The following is an 18,159-nucleotide window of genomic DNA, read 5'->3' as shown; positions in this document are numbered from 1 at the left end:
GTGTACCCTCACTTGGCTACAGGTCTCAGGTTTGCCTTTTGTGGGCTGGTGCATCACAAGGTGACTCCAGGAGTCCTGAACTGTGTGACAGGGTCCTTCCCTCCACAGTGGCCTGCTATCTGTAAAAGTTTCTTTGGGACATGACTGCTGTGTAGCTTGAGTAGAGCTAGGCCTCTGGCCTCAGCATCTGCCAGCTGTGTGGCTGGGGACAGACGCTTTAGCATCTCTGTGTTCATTTCACTCCAATAACCCCTCAGAATTCTGGGTAGAGAGGGTAACCTTTCACCTCAGTGGGGCTGCAGAGCTGACTGAGGGTCTCCATGGCTTCGTGGCTTTGCTGACCCATGTCTGGGTATATAGAATGCAGCCGGTCAATTCCTGTTGGATCTCACACTTTTGTCACTGGTGGGCCGAGCCATGTGGCCACTGGAGGTGGAAATTCAAGGACAGCCCTGAACAGCACAGGGTCAAGGCTCAGGTCCCAGAATACCCTGGGCACCGTGGCTAGAACTGAAGCACAAGAGAAGTGTGGGTTTGAGGAGGTCAGGGAATCATGGTGCTATATCCACACATCCAGACACTGGTAGCCCCAAGGGTCCCTGTGGTCTCTGACTCAGAGAGGTCACCTCCTGGAACTTAGACTGGACTCTAGCTGTGGCTGCTTCTAGGGCGGGCAGGGCTCAGAAGGAGTGGAACGCTTACCTTTGGCTGCTAGACAGTTCCAGGCACCATCCCAGCCAACTCTTCCGAGCTTCCGAGCCAAGGCTAGGTCTGTGGTATTCAAGTGGCTGGTAGTCACTAGAGCTTTGTGGCCCCATGTTTAAGGGCCCCTTACCTACATTAAGTACCTCCCTGAATCCATCAGCCCTGTCCTATTGGGTCTTGTCATTATTACCGTTTCACAGAGAAAGGACGAAGGCACAGAGAGGTCACATGACTTGCCTTGGTTAAGGCAAACTGATAGTTTAAATTCGGATATCTTCCCTAAGCATTGTTGCTGACTTACCCGTGCAGGAGGTTGTGGATGACTGGTTTCATAGCTTCCTCTGTTCTGGTGGCATGCACCTTTGCTGGGAACAGGAAGCCTTGAGAATGTGCCTTGCACGAAAGGGTTAACACACACACACACACACACACCACACACACACACACACACAGCTTTCCCAGGGCCAGGGCCGGAACAGAGGGGCCTTATCTGAAGAGGAAGGGGTGGGTGGGATGTCAGACTCAGCAGGCTCCTCGCCACGCTCAACTCCAGCACCTTCTGCGGGCCAGCTGTTCAGAGCTCAGTCAGAGGGCGGAGCGGGGACCCAGCAATGTGGGATTCATTACTGGGGTTTGGCAGAAGAATGAATCTCCTGAGGTGGGGTGGGGGTGGGGCCTCCTGGAGTAGAGGTCTAGGATGGGGGAGGGGAGGGTCCCCGCTTCCCCTCTTTCCTTTTCCTGCACTTTAAACAGCTGTCACTGCTGATGGAGTCTCTTCCCTGAACGGGTGTGGCCTGGCCTCTTTGGCCCCTGCCACCTCCAGTGGCCTCTTGGGTGGAGGGCAGAGGACGGAGGGCATCAGTTCCTCTGTCTTGGGGGTAACTGAAAGCTGTATTGGGGCTAAACGCAGGAGAAGGCTGGGCCCACTTGTGGGGCGGAGCTGAAAGTGTCCCCGGCTGCAAGGGGTTACTACACCTGCATTTTCAGCACTTGGGAGGCCTGGATTACATAGCTGGGTCCCAGGCCAGCCAAAGTTACACAGCAAGGCACTGTGGGGAGAGAGAGAAAACTCAAACATTATTAGGCCGGAGGAAGTGGAGGTAGAGGCTCTAGAAGCCTTGTTTGTGCTGATTGAATATAGGGTACAGGACTAAAGCACCCTGGATGAGACTCAGGCACACATAGGTTGTATAAAACCACCTATAGGAAGTAGGCCCAGAGTGGCAAAGCAGTTTTCCAGGGGTCACACAGCCTAACCTTGCTGCCTCACTCATACAAAAGGCTTCTGGTGTAATTCAGGGCTTCTTGCCACACCTCAGCCACCAAGCCCCAGCAAGGCCTGATGCAGAAGTCCTTGGAGAGCCAGAGATGGAGAAGTGAGGCCTCTGTAGTAGCCCTGAGCCTGGGGTGGGGCACAGCACTGCCCCACCCAGACCTCTGTGGGGGTGGGAGACAGGGCTGGGAGAGGCTCTTACTCACACAGGGAGCAGACAGGGAGTTCTCCTAGGGTCTCTCAGATGTGACCTGAGGCCTCCCTGCCTGTGAGGGATGAGGGGTGGGGCTACCCAATGGTTCTAGTGGGGGACCTCCATGGGTCAGTAGTCACCCTCCTGGCAGGCCAGGTACCACACCAGGAGAGCCTCTGAGAGCCCAGTAGAGCCTGGAGAGACTCACACATCCAGAGTGGAGAATGTGGGTTTTTTAAAAGATGCGTTTTGTTTAAAAGTTCATGTGTATCAGGCACCATGTGCATGTCTAATGCCCACAGAGGCCCAAAGAGGTCATCAGACCACCCCACCCCCCAAGAACAGTGAGCCACCACGTGGATGCTGGGAACTAAACTCAGGACCTCAGCCAGAGCAGCCAGTACTATGTTGTACCGTCTCTAATTGTGTGTGTGTGTGTGTGTGTGTGTGTGTGTGTACACGTATGTCATGGCGCACACATGGAGGTCAGAGGACAACTTTGTAGGGTCACTTCTCTCTGTCCACCTTTGTGTAGGTTCCAGGAATTGAACTCACGTCACCAAGCTGCTGTTAGCCAGCACTGTACCTGTTGAGCCACCTCACTGTCCTAGAGGACTTCACTGTCCCCCAGGTATATCCTCCTGCATACCTATGGACTTGCACATCCTGCCTGTGGGGCAGCCAGGCCTCTGAGAAAGCAAGCGTCTTCCATGGCCACGCCCCAGGTCAGAGGTCACATTAAGAGCAGCCAGCTTGTGCTGGATGCTGACTCGTGCTGAGTTTTTGGTTGTTTTGTTTTTTTTGGCCAGACTCTCATTATATAGTTCTGGCTGTCCTGGAACTCATGCGTAGAGATCTGCCTGCCTCTGCCTTTAACAGTGCTACCACCCCTGGCTTGACTGTGGTACGGAAAAGATTTCAGGCTGAGCCCATGCAAATAAGAGTTGGTGTTTGCCGGGCAGTGGTGGCACACGCCTTTAATCCCAGCACTTGGGAGGCAGAGGCAGGCAGATTTCTGAGTTCAAGGCCAGCCTGGTCTACAGAGTGAGTTCCAGGATAGCCAGGGCATACAGAGAAACCCTGTCTCGAAAAACAAAACAAAATAAAAAAAAAAAAAAAGAGGTGGTGTTTATTAAGACTTCAGGTTTGAACACTGGAGTCAACAAGTGTGGGTGTGGGCTACTTAAGAGGGCCCTGCTTAGGTGTCTTTCCCAGAGCTATTAGTCTGGTTTTTCTGAGGAAGACTACTGAGAACTGAAGTCAGGTCATGGTGTGGTTTCACAGGGTCATAGTTGATAAAACAAAACCCCGGTTTACAGCCCAGGACTCGGGAGTTGAGATAGTTTTTATTGTAAGTGAAGTTCGTAGTCTTGTTTGTGAGATTCCCAGGAATCCGGGGTTCACTTCTGGGTACGGAGTCTAGCCAAACTCAGAGGGTGTATACTGCTCAGGCCTGAAGCACAGCTCATTGCTAATTTTGCATTCTTATTCAAAAATATCTCTCTATAAATGGAATGTGGTTCTCTTGTTAAACCTGTCAATGTGATGGAGTTAATCGCGCAGAAATTCTGGACTGAGGACTTCAGACTCCAAAGGGAGGTCTCCCTCTCCTTCCAATGTCTGTCTCCCAACTGTGTGGCTTTTTATACTGCCTGACCCATCCCAGGACCTCTTGGCTGAGGAGCCCACAGCATCTGCTCACCGTATGGAGTGTGGGGCTGTAACTGCCCACTAGTAAGGTGCTCAGGTGCTCATGGGATATGCCCTGCACGTGGGTGTCTCTTTCAGGTGACCAAGAGAGATGGTGAGGTTTGAGAGGCACTCTGAGACAAAGGGACAGATAGATGGCCACAGATCCGGACTGGCTCCAGAGGCCATGCCCATATCCCACATGGCAGCAATGAGGGTGTGAGGTACCGTACCTCATCTTAGAGATGACAGAGATTACAGCCTGGGCAGGCAGGCTCAGGTCTGTGGTCCAACCCTGACATATCTTCTGGAATCAGAGTCACCCATGCCTTGCTGCAGAGTCTGAGGAGTGAGACTAAACCATACTCCGTGGGGGTTGCTTTTGGAATTGCTGTTACGTAGAAGCCAGCCCTAAAAAGAGAACCCTGGGAGATCCACATGGGCCCAGTGCCACTCAAGGATCCTTGAGAATGGGGGTGGGGAGGTGTCCCAGCTTTGCAGTGTGAGAATTTCCAAGCCAAGGGAAAAGGAAGGACCAAGAACCAGGAAGTATAGGTAGAAAGTGCAAGAAAACAGATTCAACCCGGAACCTGTGGACACGCCTGCGGACAGCCTGACCTAGTTCACCTTCTGACCTCTGGCTCAGTGAGATGATAAGCTGGTGTGTCTTCAGCCATTAGTCACCAAGTGGTAACTGGAAACACACAGCCAGGAAGGTGATCTTATTCTGGAAAGCCTGGAGGAATTCTCTGGTGAGTCTGCAGCTTTGGAACTTTCTAGATGCTTCTAGATACTACCAACTCAGGTTGGAAGACAGCTTCCCCTCCCACCACTGGTGGGAAAGAAACTGGGAACAAAACTTCTAGTTCCCCTTTCACAGGTGGAAAGCCCGCCTGTTTTCCTTCTTGACCTGTATGTACTTTTCAGACTTGCAGTTATACAGACAGGGTCATGAAAGGGTCACAGCCCTGGTTTCCAGCTCCCCATCTGAAGTGCTCTTCTCTTTGGCAGCATGAAGCCCCCAGGATGTCAGTCAGTGTGAGCAGACCGGAGACCCGCCTGCTGTGTGTTGTTGTCTGTCCCCCTATCCTCACCCCACTCCCGACTCCCAGTCTCCCTCTCTGAGCCCCACCTGTGGAATTCTGCCAGCTCCTGTGGCTGGAGAAGCTGGGCCTGTGGCAGGAGGTACACATGGTCCATTCCTCCCTGGACATACCAAGGGGCACCCTGACACTTGCCACTGTCATGTCTCCAGCCTCCTACCTGCCCTTCTTTCTCCCTGACACCCTAGAGGGGCTTCCCTGGGGCTTGCAATCACTCCTCCAAGTCCCTAGCCTGTGAGGTCTGGATTTGGGAACTCTTGTCTTTCTTCAGTGCTACAGGTCCTGGCCAGGAGCCTCAAGCCACCATCTTGACTCTCTATCAGCTGTGCATGGTAAAAGTGCGTGTGTGCCTGTGTGTTCACGTGGAGGCCAGAGGAGGGTGCTCAGTCACTCTCTACCCTTGAGGCAGGGTCTCTGAGCCTAGGGCAAGGCTGGCAGCCAGGGAGCCACATGATCTTCCCATCTCTGCTTTCCACAACCCTGGAGTGCTAGATGCCCATGTGCCTTTTATGACGGTGCTGGGATTCAAACTCAGGTCCTTGTGTTTTTTGTAATAAGTGCATTTACCCGCCGAACTATCTTCTCAGCCTGTCATCTTGACTTTTATGTTGGGCCTTGTGTCTGTGAGACACCCAGGTCTCCAGCCTATGTACACGGGGTTGAAATTCTCAGTGGGGACAATGTTAACACTTTCGCACGTGACATCACTGTTTCAAGCCTAGACACACATAGCTGGCAGGCAGAAGTTTCTACTCCTGTCTTGTAACAGGGAGCCTTGGTCTGTGCAGGCTGACTGCCACACCCTTCTTCCTAGCTGCCTGTGACCACGCCCTCCACCCTCCTCCCCAGGAGCCTACTGCTCATGGATCCTCCACTAAGCCAGTCTGCCCATGGCATCTTGCCACTCTTCCCTAATGTCCCCCTTCCTCTTTAGCAGATGAGAAACCCCCTCTTAGAGATTCGCACGCTTGTCCAGCTAGGATTCTCACACTCCTTGGTAACTCATAAACAGGATTGGTAGCCCTGTGCCAGGAGCATTTTCCACAGAGGATACAGAGGTTACCCAAGGGGGACGTGGCGAGTGCCCCAGCTCTGAATGATACCTCCTAGTGTCTCAGCACTCTCAGCCGCTGAGCTTAGCACAGCTTTTAGAAGTGTGTGTGTGTGTGTGTGTGTGTGTGTCTGTGTGTGTGTGTGTCCATGTCCACATTGGTCTTAAGCCAGCAGTTCTCAATCCCAGCTACACATCCAGGAAGTCTTGATGACAGAGGTCCTCCCCTCTGAGGTGGAGGTACCGTCCTCTGTAGGTATTACATGGGCAGTGCTGTGTGGTTTAGAGTGAGACTTTACTGAGCCCATTTTTAAAACTCAAAGCTCTCCCTTCCTGCTCCCCACCACCATCACCCGGGTCTGGGGTGCCTTGGAAACACCAAAACAGGTAGAGTTTGCCTTAAGGTCCAGCACCTGAACACCTCAGGTGTGTAGGTTCTGTCCTGGCTGCAGGGTGGGAAGATGAGGCACTGCCCTGCCCGGCTGCCTGGTGGACCCAATCTGCCACCCTTCTCTCTAGACCAAGGAGCCCACAGGGCGGGGCACCTCAATGCTTTTGGCCTTGTCTGAGCCGTGGAAATCTGTGGGCCTGGTGGGATTGTGGCTGCGTTTGGTCAGGGTGAGGTGAAGGGCCTGGAGGACAAGGTGGCAGTGTGCTAGAACTGATCTACAAGGTAGGGTGGTGATCACACTGAGGTAAGACAGTTGGCTGCAGACTCCAGGGTCACACCTCAAGTTAAGATAGCATACAGTAGCACAGAAGACACGCAGGTGTCACAGGTTTTGTATGTTTGAGACAAGGTCTTGCTGTGTAGCTCAGGCTGGTTTCAAAACTCAATCCTCCTGCCTCAGCTGAGATCACAGATGTACAACACCGTGCCCTACTTAATGTTAGCTTTTCAAGAAGGAAAAAGGCCTAGAGTTGGGTGCTGTTCTCTGACAGGGGTAGGAGTGGGGCTTCTCAGAAAGGAGGAAATGGGCCCATCCTGCCCTACAGCCTAGGGCCACAGACTTGCTCTGAAATCTGTTACCAAGGAGACCAGGAGGGGGCAGGGGTTTCGAGTTAGTGGCCAGTCCTCCAGGCCACGGAAAGACCCAGGGTGGGGGTGGAGGAGTGTCACCTGTGGTAATGAATGAACAGAGAGAATGCTCCCTGGAGGTGATGATGTCAGGGAGACCATGGAGGCCAACTGAGTAATAGGGTTCTTGGGACAGTGTTGGCAGAGGCTGGATGTGCCAGGGTGCAGGGGTACTCTGGAAGTTGTGTGGGGAAAAGGAGAGAAACAGGAAGTAGACACCAGCGAGGAATCAAGGAACAGATATACTGCCACCAGCTGCATGGGGCATGGCAGGAAGAGGCTGCTATAAAACCACAAAAGCTAAGCATTCGAGCTGAGGAGAAAGAGCCCTGGAATCTGAAGGGGAAGATCCCAGGACTGAGGGGTGCAGGCATGGTTCTGGAGCTGGGGTTGGGGGAAGCAGGGCCTGGGCAGTAGGATCTGGTATCTCAGGCACATGGATTCTCCAGGAAGAACACAGCCTGTAGAGGGAGGAGGGGTGTGTCCTGAGAACCAGCTGGAGAGATGGATCACAGCTGGGAAGGGATTGGAACCAGCATTGTGGAGGAGGCAGAGGGGACGGGAGGCCACACCAGGAAGCCAAGATAAGAAGTGAAAGGGAAAGAGGTCCCAGGATGGGTCCTGCAAGGGCCACCTCAGGCTGGGCGTGGCTGGAGATGGGCCAAGGGGAATCCTCCCAGAGCCCTGGCGATGCGTGGTGGGCAGAGGCCAGATGGCCAGCCACGAAGTGGGTGCTGGGAAGAGGGGAACATGAGTGAGCCAAGAGCCTGGGCTATTGAGAATGGACAGTTGGAGGAGGCAGAGGCGTCAGAGAGCCTGAGACTACTCTGGTCTAGCATCAGTTCACCTGGGCCCAGACGGGAGCCAGCGTGGTACCTGAACACCCAGAACTCATCGAAAGCTACTGTCTTTGGTGGGAGATGCTAGAGGCCTCTCCCTCCCTCCTCATGCCTGCTTCTGCCCTTCCTTCAAGGCCATTTGGCAGTGTCTCCCCACCTCAGGGACATGTAGCTTTGAAAGTATATGTATAGGACCCCCCAGAACTCCCATATTTGCCACACAGCAACACATGCAAGTATCAGCCCCTGCCTCTGTTCTCCAGTGCTAGACCCTCAGAGGAGCGGGTGGGGGAGGGGTGTTGTTTTTCTTGGCATTCAGTTGGAAGCATCTGCTGTACCCCTGAGCTGTTGCCTGGGTGGATAGAAGACAGTGAGCAGGAAGGTGAGCTTTGTACAAGCCGGGGTGCCTACCAGAAGAGAACAGGATGCATGTGTGTGTGTGTGTGTGTGTGTGTGTGTGTGTGTGTGTGTGTGTCTGTGTCTGTGTGTGTGTTTGTGTGTGTGTCTATCTATGCACGTGGACCATGATCACACGTGCATACCATCTCCTTTTCCTGCTGGCTTGGTGCTTCATGTAGAGTTGAGCGTGGGTGTCCTGTGCTTCCTGGCAAGTGTCACCCTCTGAAATAAGTCTGTACTAGGCTCACCATTGCTTTCAGGGGAGGTGGAGACACCTGGTATCATCGAGAAGGACCTTGAGTGCTGCTCCCAGAGCCTGAGAGTCTGTGCAAGGACTCAGCTGGGGGTGCAGTGGGGAGTGGGCTTTTTAGCTGTCACACGTCTTCCAGGTACCTGGAAAGGGGAGGGGCTTCATCTGCTTTGGGGTAAGGCTTGGTGGATGTGAACGGGACTTGGGAGTAAGATCTTAGGAGCCCTCTGGGGATCCAGAAGACTGGCTGGAGAGGGCACTGCCCTGCTGGCTAACCTTTCCGTTCCTGTGGGCCGCATTAACTTCCTGCGACTGCTAAAGTGGGTTTGGGCAAACGGTGTAGCTTGTAACAGCAGACAGTTATTGTGTTAGAGTGATGAAGGTCTGAAATCTAAACAGGCCCACAGGACTGAAGCCAAAGTGTGGCAGGAAGGTTCCTGCAGGAGGATCCAGAGATCTGTCCCTGGAGGCCTCTTGCTCCAGTGGCTCTTGGCACCTTCGGCTTGCTCTGATGATCTCTTCCTCTGTCACATTGTGATCACCTCATATGCTAATCAGACCTCCTCTGTGTCTCTGTGGTCTGGGACACCTGTGATTGTGGCTGCCCCATCTGGGTCACACTCTACAGTCACTGTCTATATTCAGACCCAAAGGTTGCCTTGTTGTGAAAAGTCAGGGCACCTGCAGGCTGAGGACAGGACATTGGTCAGCCTGGTTGTCTTAAGACGTGATACCTCTAAGGTATAATACGCTAAAATAAAATCGAGTCATGGAAACTAATAACACATCTAATTCTTTAAAAAGTTGTTTTTAAAGATATGGTTTCCTGTATTGCCCAGACTTTGTTCCAAGGCTGGTTTTGAACTCTGATCCTCCTGGCTCTACCTCTAGAGTGTTAAAATTGTCAACATGGCACCAGAGAGGCTGAGGTGGGAAGACCTGGAGTCTGGGCTATCCTGGGCTTCCAATGCACATGGAATGTAAAGCTGTCCCCCCACCCCTGGTCATGATATAAGTGGCCTCCGTTCAGCACTGCCTGCGGGGTCTTTCCATCACCAGAGAGTGGGAACCCCACATCCTAAGAAGCCAGCCCATGTCAGCCCCTTACCCTTGGTAGCCATTAGTCTGTGTTCTCGTTCTCTCTCTCTCTCTCTCTCTCTCTCTCTCTCTCTCTCTCTCTAATTATTTTTAAAATGTACTCCTATGTGACTTTAGAATAAATAAACACAGCTTGAGGTTGGCTGTTGGAAGGATATACATGGGGCGGAAGCCAATGTGTGGATGGAGACCCAGGCACCGGAAGGGCAGGAGTTGACGTAGCCTGGGTGTCTGTCACCTCCTCCTCTCTTGCCCTTGTCTAGGGGTCTCTGCTTGAGTACCCAGTTGCTTTCTGAATCCTGTTCATGGGACCCTGGTTTGCTTCCTTCCCAAGTCTTCACCACGTCAGCTTTAGGAGCTGCTACTCAAAAACAGTTCTGAGCGCCACAGCATGGGCGTCTGGCAGTACACGATGAGTCAGGCCAGCAGCTGGCTCCCTGTGGGTTGGACTCATCATCCCATGTTCCTTGTCCCTTCAAACCGGTGTGAATGAGAAGGTGCATCCAGGAGAGAGCTGATGGTGTCTTTGGCGCAGTCTATATGGTGTGTGGCCAGGTGTTTATTGAGTTGATTCCTTAAGACAAATTCCCCTCTTCCTGACAGTGAACTTGGGGGCATGGCTCTGGATCTCTGTGATTTCCTGTTTTTATCTTTTTTTTTGAAGACTGTTCCACATAGCCCAAGCTATCCTCTAACTCATCTTGTAGCCAAGGATGCCCCTAAGCTCCTCCTCCACATGCTGTGTTGAGATTACAGGAGTGTGCCATCGTGCCCTGAATATGAAGCATTCAAACCAAGGCTTCCTGCGTGCCAGGCAATTGCTTTACTGACTAGCTACTTCCCTGCCTTCTGAAAAAAAAAAAAAAAAAAAAAAAGACCAGGTCTCAGGCTGCAGAGATGGCTCAGCAGTTAAGGGCACTTACCGCTCTTCTAGGGGACTGAGGTTACCCCAGTATCCCCAGCATCACATGGCCACTCAGAGCCATCTATAACTCCAGTTCCAGGGGATCCAACCCCCTCTTCTGGCCTTCTAAGGCACTGCATACTCATTGTGCCCAGACATACATGAAGGCAAAACACCCAGACACATAAAATAAAAATAAATAAATATATTTTTAAAAGGACTAGGTGAACCAGGCAGTGGTGGTACATACGTTTAGTCCCAGCACTCAGGAGGAAGAGGCAGGTGGATCTCTGTGTTCAAGGCCAGACTGGTCTACAAAGTGAGTTCCAGGACAGCCAGGGCTACATAGAGAAACCCCGTCTGAAAGGACAAGGTCTCATGTAGTTCAGGTTGGCCTCTCATGAACTTGAGGCTGGCCCTGACCTCCTCTCCTCCCACCCTCCTCTATGCTTGGCTCTTCAATACCCTTTTAAAACATTTGATTGGTTGACTGATTTTTTTAAAAAAGTATCTGTGTGTGCATAGGTCCATGCACATGAGTGCACCTGACCCCACTTGGGGCTTGAGTTCCAGGCAGTTGTGAGCTATCCGACATAGGTGCTGAGAACTAAACTCCGGTCAGAACCATATGTGCCACAATCCCTCCAGTCCCTCGACAGGAGGTGTAGGTTTCATGAGCTGGGTCCTCTCCACCCCGAAACGTGGCTTATAAGGTATTAGAAGTGACCAGGGTCTCCAAGAAGACTTCTGAGTCAGTAGCTCTGAACTGAGAAGAGTAATGGGTACAGCGCCCTCCTAGCCAGTACACGGGACTGTAACGCCCCAGTGTGGGGCTGGTCTCGGCAGTGTGGTGCCAGAGGAATCAGATGCTCTCTGGATTCCAGTGTCTTAGCACGGAAAAGCAGAAGTATGTGAAATATCTCTGCCATTTTCACGTTGGTGACATCTTGAACTGATAATATTTTGGCTCCGTGAGATCAACTAAAGCAGGCCACATGGTCCCTCCTGTTTCCCCTTGTGGTAGCAGAAGTTTAAGGTGACATCTGTAACTTTCATCTTGGGCTTTGTGCCAGAGGGTCCGATGGCACTTGAGTCGCTCTGTCGGGCTACTTCCTTGAGGATGGATGGGATGTCCTGCTTGGGGGAGAAGCCTCCAAAAGCCCCTTTCCCCTTCATGCTCTGGAGGAGCCCCCCCCCCCCAGCCATTTGATGGTGCTGAATGAGACACAGAAATACACAAAGTCACCATGTACAGGGTACCATGTGCTACATACCGCCCAGGCTGGCAATCTGGAAAGCTTGCTGGAGCTGCGCACAGGAGCTGGGGGACTGAGTCTAGGGTATCAAAGCATAAAGGTTCAGAAGAGAAGGGGCCCTGTGCCCTAGAAAGGAGAGCCAGTAGGGCAGTTGGTGGCCAGTGTTGACATGGGTTGATAGGAGTCCCTCTTCTGAACTGCCGGGGCTTGGTGATAAGGGAGGGGTGGAGGGGGAGTGCTTCCGGATTTGAATGGACCTGCTGCTTTAACTGTGACTGGAGTTGGTGTATCAATTCCAGACAGGGAAGACAGATTCCAAAGATGCTGCATGAGGGACTGGAGGCCTGGGGCTCCTGTTTTCGGCGGGTAGGTAGGGCAGAGCTCAGCTGGGGATGGAATATGAGAGTGCACACGCTGGGGGATGGAGGTCACATGGGGGAAATCTGTCACTGGCCCCGAGGCCCCTCCAGAGTTACTAAAGGCTCCTCTCCCCTTGAACTAACTGCTCTTGCTCTAAGCAAACCTCGAATCCCACCCCCAGCACTCCCAGTGTGGGAGCTGGCCTGAGGCCACCATGGCCAGGCCTGAGCCTGGGAGTGACTCATTCCAGGTCAGAGGTTATAGGGTCTGGCAGATCCCAGCATCCAGGCCCAGCCCCAGAAGTATCAGCTCCTATCCTTTGGACCCCCTGGTTCATCACTCTCAGGGTCCCAGAACATCATAGGGCCTGCAAGGAGTTGGGGGAGGAGACTACTGACTCACTGCCCAGCCCCCACGGAGATCAGGCACTGTAGGAAGAAGCAGGCGCCAGAACACAACCGGAGTCCCTGAGGCTCCAGAGCGGAGAGTCAGGGTGAGCTAGCCCCAGCCCAGCCCCAGGTTCTTGCTTCCTCTCTTGCTTCTCTCTCGTTTGGTTGCAGCCAGCAGAGCCCACTTAAGTAAGTTGGTCGAGTTGTCTCAGCTGCCCAGAAGCCTATGGGGATCAGGGCATTGGGAGAGGGCGGGGCCTACCAAAACACAGAAGGCTGCGGGAAGACCAAGGTGCATGCCTGTTATCTGCCCGGGTTGGGTAGTGCCAGGCCGGGATAGCGTGTGCAGGATCAATGGAAGACCATCCTGGCTGAGAAGAGGGTGCCGTGATTCTGGATTGGAACAGACTTGGGCAAACATTGGTTAAAGGCTAGGGCTGCATGGCTCTAAGGACCATACTGTACCTTCCTACATAACAGCGCCTCCGCGGATACCCTGTCATTTTCCTCTTATCCCGAGACTTACCCTGCTGCTGTCGCCTGCAGCCGGTGCGCCTCTCCCCGCCTCCTCGTCCCCTCGCCCTGCCCCTCGGAGCAATTCCCCACCAAGCCTCCCTCCGCAGGCCGTCCTGAGCCCTCCTACCTCTCTGCCCCACTCTCTGGGAGGCTCCTTGTTCCGAGGCCACAAAGCCCCTTTGATCCTCTGCTCGGCTCCGAGCCATGTGACCCGGTGGGCGGGCCACAGCTCTCCAGCGTCCAGGCAGCCCGACTTTCAGCTGCTGGGGTGAGTCCTCGCTCTTTGTTCTTCCAGCCCCTCACAGTTTGCTCCGGGGTCCTCCAGGTGGTGGGGCCCGCCTGGCCGGCCCCAATGGGTGCACTGGGGCTGGGATCCGGGTAGCCCTGAGACCTGGGGCTCTGGTTGGCAAACTGGCCCTGGGTTCCTAGGAGAATAGGTGGCGGGATGCCGGGTCTCCACGCGGGAACCAGATTTTCGATCGCAGAATAGAAGAAAAAGGGGCTTTGTGTGATCACAGCTATCTCTTTGTGAATGTTTGGCCAACTCCACCGAGTGGTGAGGAGTGTCTTGGAGCACGTTGCCCCCACAAGGGGCTCTCTGACTTCCAGCCGGGGCAGGAGCAGAGGTGTATTGGAGACTTCTTGCAAAAATCTCTCCACACAGAGTTATCAGCTTCTAATAGTGGGCGACTTTCAACGCTGGCTGGAAATTAGTTCCTGCGGGCTGTTACAAAGGTGGTACATTGGAGACCACAGGGGTGCACTGTGGTGGGACATCACCGTCGGACCCTTGTATTCTCTGTTGGCTGTGGGTTTTGGTGATGTGCTGAGCCCAGGAGGGTGTTGCTGGGTGGGGTGGGGGTTTGGTATGCATTTGTTTTGCTAGAGAATGTGCAACGGGGGTGTCTGCCTTCTGGAGCTTTGTGTAGGGACCTGTACTCTCCGTAAAAGCCAGGGGCAAACAGTGTCCAACAGTAGGCTCTGCAGCCCAGATGAGATGAGGGGAGGACCCGGGCATCACAGAGAATGACCACTTGCATCCAAGCACAGAAGGACAGAGGCAAATGCCTTCCCCTCTTGGAGACTGCCTGAGCTTCTGACCTACTGTGTGTACTTCCACCCTCACCCCATTCTAAGGAAAAGCTGCCGGCTCTTGGTCAGAGGTCTGGAGAGAAGATCTGCTCTCCAAGAGAAGTGTGAGATTCCTTTTCTTAGAGAAAAATGTATCACCCGGAAGCAGCCCAGTAGAAGGTTCTGACCACTCCGTGCTGGACAGAGTTAGAATTTGGTTCAGATCTCATGGAAAGCCCAGAGGACAGTGAAGACGGGGTTTCCTGCAATGACGTAGGCCCCCCCTCATTCACTCTTCGTTTCTAGCATCATGGGGCCCTTGGCATTTATTTATATGTGTCTATCACTCACTCTACCCAGTTTCGCTTGGCAGCCAGGGGGCTCCTTCTCAGCAAATAGGAAAAATGTGCTTATTAAGCCTTCTGGATGGGCAGCCAGCCCCCACCCAAGGCCTGCTTGGAAAGGTGATTCATCCTTCAATTCTTGGGCCCCTTTCAGGGTACAAGGTAGCTATAGAAGGCAGTTTTGAACTTACAGCAACCCTGCTGTCTCAGCCTCCTGGGTGCAGGGATTATAGGTGTGCACTACCATGCCCTTTTAATCTTTGGTCTCTGGGTCTGACCCGGCCGGCTCTTTCAATTCTCTGGTCATTTCTTTATTGATTCACCTTAGGTTCAGTTACATCTATTGGAGTATACTCATATGTCTACTAGGTATCCCCTGTAGGTCATCATGGTGACAGTTCAGCTGGTAAGCAGAAGAACCTACTGTACATGGGCTGATGTGGTGACAACCTCAGTAGAAGCCAGCTCCAGAAAGGAAGCCAGGTTCCCAGGACCAAATGTAACAAGGTGAGATAAGTCTCACCATGCCAGGTCCGAGCGAAACCTTCTTGGGCCTGCAGAGTCCTCTGAGTACCAGAGCCACTGCCCTTCATCTCTGGGACATTGATCAGGAGCCCACTACCCATTGGGCAACCACAGTGCTGTTGCCTGTAATCCCCGCCCCCTCCCTTCCTGGCCACAATATCCTCCCCAGCTTCCTGTTGTGTCATCGCTCCTGTCAGATAGGGTGGCTCTGCCTGGGCTGAGGCCCCATTGTACAGAGAGGGCCCCACAGCCCGGGGCAGCACAGATTCCCTGCCTGTGTCAAAGGTCTCTAGGAAGCCAGCATTGAAGCTGCGTTTCCGGTCTTCCATTCCTCCACGAAGCACAGCCTCTACTGGCTTTCCCACACCACCCCGGAAGTTTCTAGTCTTCCTCTCTCACTTGCTGGCCCTGTGTGTGGGAAGAACAGCTTTATTTTAATGCATGTAGGCAAAAACCCAGTGGCCACTGGCAGAGACTAGGTGGGCCTCCCTGTCCTTACCATTCCCCCTCATCCCCTCCCACCCCCACTTCACCCCCACCCTACCCCCACCCCCGCCATAGACTAGGCCAGTATTGCCAGTTGAGCTTAGGAAATGGTCTGAGAGTGGTGCCCCGCCCAGAGGGTCCCACTTCCTACAGTTTGGTCTTTTGAAAAGTTTCCAGCCAACTCTACCCTTAGCTCTCTGGGTAAGCTCTGAATAAGCTCGGAGGGCTCTCCCAGACTCTCTGCCTTCCAGCAGTAAGCTTTGATTTGTTTATTGAGCACTGTTCCTTGGGCAGGTAGGGACCTGCCCTCCAGGAGCTGCAGAGCCTTGGACTCCTTCCCAAGGAAGACTTCTCAGGGTAGCTGCTGTGTGGAGTAGCATGCTATGTGTTCTGTGAGTGGTGTGCGGCCAGGGGCTTCTATCTGCATCTAGGGAGGTGGGCATTTCTGCACTCCACACCTGAGACCTCCGCCTGCCAGGTTTCTGCAGCCCCTGGGAGTCTCCACCCGGCCTGCTTGGCTGCGTGCTGAGCCAACCTTGTTGCCTCAGGGCTGGGTGGGCCTACCTGCCTCTTCCCTTCTGTTCTCGTCACGCACCCTGAGGAGCACAGCACCCAGGCTGTGAGCCCAGGAAACAGAGTTTTCTTCACTAAGGGCTATGGAGCCCCGGTGCTGCTGTCCACTAATCTGTCCTACTGTCTACTCCTGCAGCACAGCTCACCACCCCATCGTCCCCAAGTCACTGGCACATGGTTGGGGTGTGGGGCCTGGGCTTCCTTTAAGGCAGGGTGCAGCTCAGTGCAAAACCCTTGAAAGACACAGAGGCCTGGAGCTAGCGAGATGGTCATCAGGTAAAGATGCTGTCATGACTTTAATCCCAGCACTTGGGAAGCAGAAGCTGGCAGCTCTCCATGAGTTCGAGGCCAGCCTGGTCTACAGAGTGAGTTCCAAGACAGCTAGGGCTACACAGAGAAACCCTGTCTCAAAAAAACAAAAACAAAACAAAACAAAATGCATGCTGCCAATCAAGACAGTGTGAGTTCTATCTCTTCCACATGGTAGGAGGGAACCGTCTCCTGCAGGCTGTCCTCTTAACTTTACCCATGTGCCGTGCCATGACACATGTGCCTGTGCATACACATACATGTTAAGTTTTGTTTAAAGATAAGGTATTGGCTGTCTGTGGGACAAGGGCAGCTGGTTTAGCCACTGTCCTAATCTGTGTACAGTGGATGGATCTTGCACTGAGTTCCACCCCCTTCTAATTGCTTAGCATCTTCCTGAAGCCAAGAGTTGAGGGACATCCTTGAGCACCTCAGAATCCCTCTGCTGGCCGGCCACATGAGGACTAATGAGTTGCTGGTACCCTTGTCTTTAGTCTTCCTGCTTCTGACAGTTGTAGGCTCCCATCTCTCCCTCTTCTTTGAGTTTTTGAGACAGGGACTTGCCCGAAACTCGCTGTATATCCCAGGATGACCTGTACTTCTGCTCCTTCCGGGGACTGAATGCAAGGCTTCGTCCACAGTGAGAAAACACTCTACCAACTGGGCTATAACCCAGGCTGACCTTGAACTTAACAAGCCTCCTGCTTTAGCCTCCCAAGTGGCACCGTACAGGGTTTCTCCCTTGCTTTTGGGTGCTAGGTGCCAGCATACCCTGGTCACCAGAGGTTGTGGGACAGTTGTCCTTCTACAGTGGAATGTACTCAGAGCTCGGTGCTCCAGGATCTCTTATCTTATCTCTCAGGCCTTGCTCCAGGTGCCTGTTACCACTGGGGGAGATAAGACAGGCCTGGTCCAACTGGGGAGTGAACCCCTTTGCTGTCCTATAGGGGGTTACTGGCCAGGTCTGGCCCTGAATGTGCTGTGGCTGGCCCTCCTGCTCAGTGGCGATTTTAGTGTCTTGTCTGCTCTTCTCAGTGGCCACTGAGATTTATTGATCTCCGTGACACCATTCTGGATGACCTAGGTTAATGTTTGAATGACTGGGGACCAGCTTTGTGTGATCTCAGATTTTCTACTGTAGTCTAAGTGTTTTCTGGTTTCACCAAGGCCAGCTCAAGGGCCTTCAGGGGATTCTGTCCTCCCTGCCTTTCTCCCATGTGAGAATTTTAAGGAAAGGGGACAGATATGGTCTGTGTGCGTGTGCGTGTGCGTGTGTGTGTTTGCACGCGCATGCGCTCAGTCTGGTAAAGTCCTTACAGTACTAGTGGAAGGATCTGAGTTCCAAAGCCCACAGAAGACAAGTGGTGGTGGGGGAGTGGAGGCAGGAGGATGCCTAAGCTCGCCGGCCTATCTTGATTGGACAGCTTCAATTTCTGTAAGAGACCTTGTCTCAAAATTAAGTTGGAAAGGCCAGCAAGATGGCTCAGCAGGTAAAGGCACGAGCCAAACAACCTGAGTTTAGTCTCTAGAACTGACACAGCAGAGAGAACAGCTCCTGCGAGTTGCCCTCTGACCTCTGCATCTGTGCCATAGCACAGGTGCATACGCTATCCATAACAACAAAATAAATGGAGGCCGGGGAGTGGTGGTTGGCACACACCTTTAATCCCAGCACTCAAAAGGCAGGCAGCGGCAGGCCTCTGTGAGGTCAGCCTGGTATACAGAGAGTGAATTCTAGGACAACCAGA

At 53.2% G+C, this 18,159-nt stretch overlaps 1 protein-coding gene across 7 annotated transcripts in view; it reads left to right on the top strand.

Moving 5' to 3' along the window:
- Septin9 (septin 9) overlaps window positions 1-18,159 on the top strand; it is a 163,213-nt gene that overhangs the window by 119,024 nt on the left and 26,030 nt on the right. Inside the window, exon 1 of one of the 7 annotated variants that reach the window (XM_028752756.1) lies at window positions 12,636-12,691. The exons of 5 other annotated variants lie outside the window; for them this stretch is intronic. The gene's annotated coding sequence lies outside the window, so the exon portion shown is untranslated. Of the gene's footprint in view, window positions 1-12,635; window positions 12,692-13,254; window positions 13,372-18,159 lie in introns of those variants that run through there. One more of the 7 variants, XM_028752754.1, reaches the window with a different exon arrangement.

The sequence above is a fragment of the Grammomys surdaster genome, unplaced genomic scaffold, assembly GCF_004785775.1.
Source record: "Grammomys surdaster isolate TR1022 unplaced genomic scaffold, NIH_TR_1.0 125940, whole genome shotgun sequence".
Classification (NCBI taxonomy): Eukaryota; Metazoa; Chordata; class Mammalia; order Rodentia; family Muridae; genus Grammomys; species Grammomys surdaster.
The sequence above is the reverse complement of the archived record's forward strand: the minus strand, read 5'-3'. Positions and strand labels throughout refer to the sequence as shown.